This window comes from Carassius gibelio, chromosome B23, assembly GCF_023724105.1.
Source record: "Carassius gibelio isolate Cgi1373 ecotype wild population from Czech Republic chromosome B23, carGib1.2-hapl.c, whole genome shotgun sequence".
NCBI classification, from domain to species: domain Eukaryota; kingdom Metazoa; phylum Chordata; class Actinopteri; order Cypriniformes; family Cyprinidae; genus Carassius; species Carassius gibelio.
The window spans coordinates 27,514,017-27,522,353 of NC_068418.1; positions in this window are offsets into that span (position 1 = coordinate 27,514,017).

Here is an 8,337-nt window from a genome sequence, read left to right on the forward strand (position 1 = left end):
AAACCTAGTCGGTGTAATTCTAACACAGCTAAATTTAAGGCTGAACTAAAACACACCCTAAACTTAACAATCACAGACCCAATGATTATAATTTAACTATGACATTAACCGTCTTTGATAACATGGCAGTCTGGCTGAAACAATACTTTTTGGCAGAGCACGATGCTGGGTCGGGATTACCGGTCTGCGACCTTCGAGTTGTGGTCTGGTTCGCCGATCTGGAACAAGTTCAGTCAAGAACTTTGTGTTCTCATATCTACTTAGATCTAGATTGAGTGCTGGAACAAACTGCACTCTCAAGCTAACCGCCATAACCTCAGCAATTATGAACCCAGCCGGTTCAACTCGAGCACTGTGAAACTTAAGGGTGAAAAAATTCAGAGCCTAAATTTAACCAAAAACATAACTTTCACTTTTTTAGGCCCAATGCTTAGACAAGCACAGCTCCTAGACCGGAGATGATCTCATGCGATATGGTATAGTCTGACAAGCGTGGGCCCGTGCACCTTTCCCTCAGTCTCCCTATCCCAAACCGGCCTAGACGAGGGCTAGGTTGGGGGGAGCTGTTGTACTTTTCCAAACCTAACCCAAGCCAGAGCCATCGGACTAGACATACCATCTTACGTAAAAGATCCTATTATGGGCCTCTGTCATTGTTCTAATTGAATATCTTTGATTGAATCACTCCTTCCCGTGCCTCCTTTTCTCCGCCATTGGGAGAGGAGGAGATGGGACAGGGGGGCAAACCCAGGCCCAGACAGGCTTGGTGGGAGGTGCGTGGCCCAGACAGGCCTAGTCACCTCCTGGTTTGCTTTAAATTGAAACTCTTAAACCTTGAGTAGTAATCTTTTGAGGGGTTTTTGTATTTTATTTATTTATTTATTTATTATTATTATTATTATTATTATTATTATCTTTACATATTATATTTTTAGGTACATGATTATTAACATGCTAATTTTAACATACTGGTACCTTTAAATATAAATCTGTTAAATAGTTCATTCTATTTAATATTTACAGTTTTTTTCTATTTTTGATCTATATTATTAGCATGCTAACTTCAATGTACCAATATCTTTAAATAGTCATCTGTTAGCTTATTTAATTTTTTAGGATATTATCAAAATACTCGTTTTAACATATGATACCTTTTAATAGTAAACTTTAAAGATTTTGATATTTATTTCACAATATATATATATATGTGTTTTATATTTTAAGTAATTTTAAACTAAGAAAAGTATACATAAAACCCCATGAAAGTAAGACTAGAAACGTGTTTGAAGCAGCAAATTTGCACACTTAGTGTTTTAAGGCCGAAAAACACGATGATCCTTCGGTTTTCCACTGAAGAGACTGTCTTGAATATTTCCCTCACTCTAAATACGTTGAGGGAGCAGGAAAGAATAACAGCAAACAATGCCTTCCTGTAACAAGTATGGTCTTTGAAACATGACTGTTTGGCTGAAACAAAACTTTCTTGGCAGAGCACGATGCTGGGTCGGGATTATCGGACTGCAGCTTTCGAGCTGCGGTCTGGTTCGCCGATCTGGAACAAGTTCCGTAAAGAACTTCGTGTTCTCACATCTAATCAGATTTAATTATAATGCTGAACCAAACCTGCGCTGTAAACCTAACCGCCATAACCTCAACGATTGAAAACCTTGCCGATTCGACTCGAGTACTGTGAAATTTAAGGCCGAGCTAAACCTTAACCATCACAGACGCAACCATCGGAAAACTTGCTGGCTCAACTCGAGCACTGTTAAATTTAAGGCTGAATTAACCCACACCCTAACCTTAGCATCACAGATGCAGCTATCGGAAAACTTGCTGGCTCAACTCAAGTACTGCTAATTTTAAGGCTGAATTATAACACACCTTAAACTTAACCATCACAGACCCAGTGATTGCAGTCTAACGATGACACTTACCGTCTTTGGGACAAGGCAGTCTGGCTGAAACAGGACTTCATGGCGGAACGTGATGCTGGGTCGGGATCGTCGGACTCTGAATTTCGAGCTGTGGTCTGGTGAGTACCGCTTCATTTAAGGCTGAACCAAACCACACCCTAAACTTAACCGTCACAGACCCAGCGGTTTAAAAACCTAGCCGGTTTAATTCGAACACAGCTAAATTTAAGGCTGAACTAAAACACACCCTAAACTTAACCGTCACAGACCCAGCGGTTTAAAAACCTAGCCGGTTTAATTCTAACACAGCTAAATTTAAGGCTGAACTAAAACACACCCTAAACTTAACCATCATAGACCCAGTGATTATAGTCTAACGATGACATTTACCGTCCTTGGGGACAAGGCAGTCTGGCTGAAACAGGACTTCATGGCGGAACGCGATGCTGGGTCGCGATCGTCGGACTCTGAATTCCGAGCTGTGGTCTGGTGAGTACTGCTAAATTTAAGGCTGAACCAAACCACACCCTAACTTAATCGTCACAGACCCAGCGGTTTAAAAACCTAGCCGGTTGAACTCAAAACACTGCTAAATTTAAGGCTTAACTAAACCACACACTGTATCTAGCCATCACTGACCCAGCGTTTTTTTAAAAAAACCACATTGAATCTTTTAATTGGATCACTCCTTCCCGGTTCTCCTTTTCTCCGCCAGGGGAGGAGGAAGAGGCGGGACAGGGGGGCAAACCCAAGCCCAGACAGGCTTGGTGGGAGGTGCATGGCCCAGACAGGCCTAGTCACCTCCTGGTTTGCTTTAAATTGAAACTCTTGGACCTTTAATGGTTTTCTTTCCGGGGGTTTTTATATCTTTATATATTTTTATAGTCTTAATTTTTGTTTTTTATTTTTAGATTTATATTTATATGTATGATATTATGGACATGTTAATTTTAACATACTCATACCTTTAGTGGTAAGCTGAAAGATCTTTTCCTATTTTTCTTCCGACTAACTTTAAAATACTGATATTACTAACAGAAAGATAAAGAAAGAGGTATTGGATAACTAATTTTCAAATAGGGAGAGTGTATCTAAAACCCCCTGGGAGTAAGCCTAGAAATGTGTTTGGAGCAGCAATTTTGATACTTATTGAGCTTGATAAAACTTACTTTCAAAATATAGGAAGTACGTGGAGCCAACCGTTTTAATGCCTTCTGATTCACTTCAAGAGGTAACTATTAAACCTTAATTAGTAATGTGTTAATGATTAATAGAGTAATATTAGCATTAGCACGCTAACGTAAGTGAATTAATATTACCTACAGAACAATTAAGTGACAGAGATCAGAATCCAGGCTTTAAATTAATTAAAATGCTATTTAAATCCCCAGAAAAATAGGCCTTGAAACGTTATTGGAGCAGGAATCCGCATATTTAATTAGCTGTCAAAGAAGCTGACTTTAAATGCTAAAAAGAGCTATTTATCAGTGATAAAAACCTAAGAAAGCTGTACGGTCGTGTCCGACATATTTGGAGGAGCACAAGATGGGTCTAATCTCAAAAAATATTTTGATAATTTTGAACTCACCACCCTGTAACAGTGTATGCAAAAACACACAAATAGAAGGCTATTGCAACATCTTTCTCTCTCAGAAGTTATCGCATCCAGCGGTTACCCTTGTGTGAGGGTGATGTCTGATTGGTTTGCCATAACTTTTAGGAGGGAGGTCTGGTAGAAGCTTGATGCCCCGCATCCGCCAGTCTCAACCTTCGACCTTTTAGGAGTATTCTAGGCCAAGTTTTCGATATTTCAGACCTACTTTGGTTTATTATACAGCAGAGTACATATGTTTTTTTTCAGTCGCTCTAACATGCACTCCAAATAATTTCAAATCAACAGAATCAAATTAACATCTCTCCTAATCACTGGTTTAAGTGGAAAACCCCTTTTAACTCAATCCAGACCCCAACCATGCAATTGTGGATCTGGTCAGGCCCAAATAGCAATTGGATACAAGACACGCGCTTGGGGCTGATCGTCCAAGCGAGCCGGCCTCAGCGTGAGGGTGTATAGTGTTTAACGGCCGAAACACCCGATGATCCTGAGGTACACTACTGAAGAGGTTGTCTTGAACATTTCCCTCACTCTAACTGTTTTGGGGGAGCAGGAAAGAATAATGACCAAAATGTCCTACTATAACAAATATCGTCCTTGAAACATGGCATTTGCCTGAAACAAAACTTCTTGGCGTGTTCAAAAACCCAACCGGTTCAACTCGGGTACTGTTAAATCTATAGATGGACCAAACCGCGCTCTAAACCTAACCACCATAACCGCAGCATTTAAAAACCTAGCCGGTTCAACTCGAGGACTGCTATTTTTAAGGCTGGACCAAACCACACCCCTAAACTTAACCATCACAGACCCAACGATTATAATTTAACTATGACATTAACCGTCTTTGATAACATGGCAGTCTGGCTGAAACTGGACTTCATGACGGAACGCGATGCTGGGTCGGGATCGTCGGACTCTGAATTTCGAGCTGTGGTCTGGTGAGTACTGCTAAATTTAAGGCTGAACCAAACCACACCCTAAACTTAACCGTCACAGACCCAGCGGTTTAAGAACCTAGCCGGTTTAATTCTAACACAGCTAAATTTAAGGCTGAACTAAAACACACCCTAAACTTAACCATCATAGACCCAGTGTTTATAGTCTAACGATGACACTTACCGTCTTTGGGACAAGGCAGTCTGGCTGAAACAGGACTTCATGGCGGAACTCGATGCTGGGTCGGGATCGTCGGACTCTGAATTTCGAGCTGTGGTCTGTTGAGTACTGCTAAATTTAAGGCTGAACCAAACCACACCCTAAACTTAACCGTCACAGACCCAGCGGTTTAAAAACCTAGCCCGTTTAATTCTAACACAGCTAAATTTAAGGCTGAACCAAACCACACCCTAAACTTAACCGTCACAGACCCAGCGGTTTGCAAACCTAGTCGGTGTAATTCTAACACAGCTAAATTTAAGGCTGAACTAAAACACACCCTAAACTTAACAATCACAGACCCAATGATTATAATTTAACTATGACATTAACCGTCTTTGATAACATGGCAGTCTGGCTGAAACAATACTTTTTGGCAGAGCACGATGCTGGGTCGGGATTACCGGTCTGCGACCTTCGAGTTGTGGTCTGGTTCGCCGATCTGGAACAAGTTCAGTCAAGAACTTTGTGTTCTCATATCTACTTAGATCTAGATTGAGTGCTGGAACAAACTGCACTCTCAAGCTAACCGCCATAACCTCAGCAATTATGAACCCAGCCGGTTCAACTCGAGCACTGTGAAACTTAAGGGTGAAAAAATTCAGAGCCTAAATTTAACCAAAAACATAACTTTCACTTTTTTAGGCCCAATGCTTAGACAAGCACAGCTCCTAGACCGGAGATGATCTCATGCGATATGGTATAGTCTGACAAGCGTGGGCCCGTGCACCTTTCCCTCAGTCTCCCTATCCCAAACCGGCCTAGACGAGGGCTAGGTTGGGGGGAGCTGTTGTACTTTTCCAAACCTAACCCTAACTCTAACCCTAACCCGTAGTCACCTGACCCCCGTTCCTAAGGTTTCGCTTAACCTGGGCCCCGCTGGCCTTTCCTAGTAGAAATTACAACAGCTCCCCCCAATGGGGCGCACGTAAGTTTCCTGAGAAAAAGCCTAACCTGACCCTAGCCCGCGTCCTCCACAGACCTCCCGGTTCATCCACCCCTGTCCAACACTGCCCCCGATGCTCTCCCCATCTCCAGCCCACTCAGATCCCATCTTGCAGACCAGACGACGGCTCGAGCCCATGGGACACATCGGGCTTCACATGCCCCGGTTTATTAACCCCCGGCACCGACGAATACCCGAAGCCCTTACCAACTCTATCCATCTGTGTCTCCCCACCGGGAGGCGCCTTCTGTTTATCCGATCCAGACTCCCCTCTGAAAAGCACCTGGCCATCCGGCAACGCCGTTCCCCGTAGTCACCTGACCCCCGTTCCTAAGGTTTCGCTTAACCTGGGCCCCGCTGGCCTTTCCTAGTCTCCCCAGAGCAAGCATCGGGAGAAATGTTTAAGACACATTATCAATAGCGTACCCCAGGATCCTCAGGTGTTTCGGTTCTTTAAACGCTAGACACCCTCCACCGGGGCGACCCGCCCAGGATGATCAGACCTCGGCATGTGTCTCATAGTCAATTGGCTAATGCGACCTTGACCGGATCCGCAATGCCACTGTTGGGATCCCGATAACTCTCGAACAACCACCCCCGGCTGCCTGAACCCACTTTACAAACCAAAGCAAGAAAATCCTGAACTGGACTCTTCCACTAGCCCTATCCCCCTCTACATCCTCCCTCCCCACACCTGGTGCAATCCGTGTACCGAGCAAAATGTATTCCTCCCCATAGAAGACTGGGCTCCAATTAAGGCCTGTTAGCCCCAGGCCACCTGCCCTGCGTGCTGTCCAAGTGGACCCAGGGAGGCTGGATACTCACCGTGCAAGTGACCCTTCGTTAACACCGCAAGGTATCCGGGTCACCTGATACAAAAGGCCCAATCCCGTCAGGCCGAGGGAGTGAGACTGGCGGATGCGCATTTCTGCACACCAAGCTTCTACCAGCCTACCCCTTCACAAAGTCCATACATTGTAAAACAGAAATAATCCTTACCAGGATAGTCGTTCCTCTCGAGTTTTCCGCCGTTGCTATCCCTTGTACGTTTTCTGCACCTGCTTTTACATTACCCCGGTCACCTCGTTCGTGGTGACTCCCTAACCCGGGACAATAAAGATCCTCGCGAAACCACCTCCTTTCGCCCGACTCTCCCGTCATTTCGTTCTTTTTATCAACTTCGGACCCAACCACCAGCGGATCAACTGACCAGCCCCCAAGAAAACCTGCACCGAGCGGGACTCGAACCCCGGTCCCCTACACCAAAGGCCATCACTCTACCACCAAGCCATCCAGGCTTACATGAATCTTCTCCCAATACCGCCAAAGGATCATTCCCTGCCCGTTCTTTTTAATAACTTTTGAAGGTTATTTCCTCCCCTATATCTTACCAAGACTAAAATTAGAGTGCCAATCACCCAGGGCTACCTCCTGCCCCAGCCTTTATCCAAGTTAGGATTAGAATGCCCTCCTATGAGGGTTAAGGTTAGGGTGTGCGTGAGTTCAGGACTAATTCCCACCCTTCAATCTAGGATTAGAGTGTGGGTTGGTTCAGGGCCACCTCCTGCCCTCCCCGCAACTAGGGTTCAAATTAGAGTGCTGATCAGTTTAGGGCTATTTCCTGCCCACCATCCTATGAGTGTTAAGTTTAGGGTGGAGGTAGGTTCAGGGCTATTCCCGCCCATCATCCTATGAGGGTTAAGGTTAGGGTGGAGGTAGGTTCAGGGTTATTCCCACCCATCATACTATGAGGGTTAAGTTTAGGGTGGAGGTAAGTTCAGGGCTACTTCCTGCCCACCATCCTATGAGTGTTAAGTTTAGGGTGGAGGTAGGTTCAGGGCTATTTTCGCCCATCATCCTATGAGGGTTAAGTTTAGGGTGTAGGTATGTTCAGGGCTATTCCCGCCCATCTACATTCTTGCCTCTCATATAGGCTCTGGGACACACCCTTCACATTCTCCTGACCAACCTCCAGTTCCACCTCCACACCCTGCACCGGGAACTCCCCTTCACTTCGCTCGGGCGTTTTCCTACCAAGCTCTCCCTCCCGGGGTGCTGCCAAAACCAGCTCAACTTCCTCCATTTCTACCACCCTCCCCGGAACCAATCCAGGTGACCCAGAGGGAACCCTTTCTGGCCCCCTCTGTCCTGTCCTCAATTCCTTCTCCCATTCCATCATAAGCACTTCCACCTCCTTTGTTGCCAATGCCAAGGTTAACTCCCCAAGGGATCTTATATCCTTCCTTGCCCACCTCATCGCTACTCGCCACGCCTCCCTCCAATACTGATAAGAGAAATCCCTTCTTGGCCTGCTGCCTATAATCTGTTTTAGGTCAACAGATGCTTGTTTTTGTTTATCTGCCCCCCGGGTTATCTGGTGGCGATGGCATACTTTAATGAACTTATAAAGGTTTCTTCTCAACCCTTGAAACCCCTGCTCCCGAACCATTGTGACCAATATCTAAAAAATAACCATCAGAACACTTTTAATCATTAACACAAGAGACCTTGTTCCATACCCAACGCATAAACATACTCCCACCACACCCAGCCCACCCAGGACTATATTTAAATCCGCAGACCAGGAGAGGATAGACCTGTCCGGGCCATGCCTCCCGCCTAGGGGCCTGTCCGGGCCCGGTCCGCTCCCCCTTCCTCCTCCCCCGGGGTTCAGGGACCAAGGGGACGAGGGAGAGTGCAAA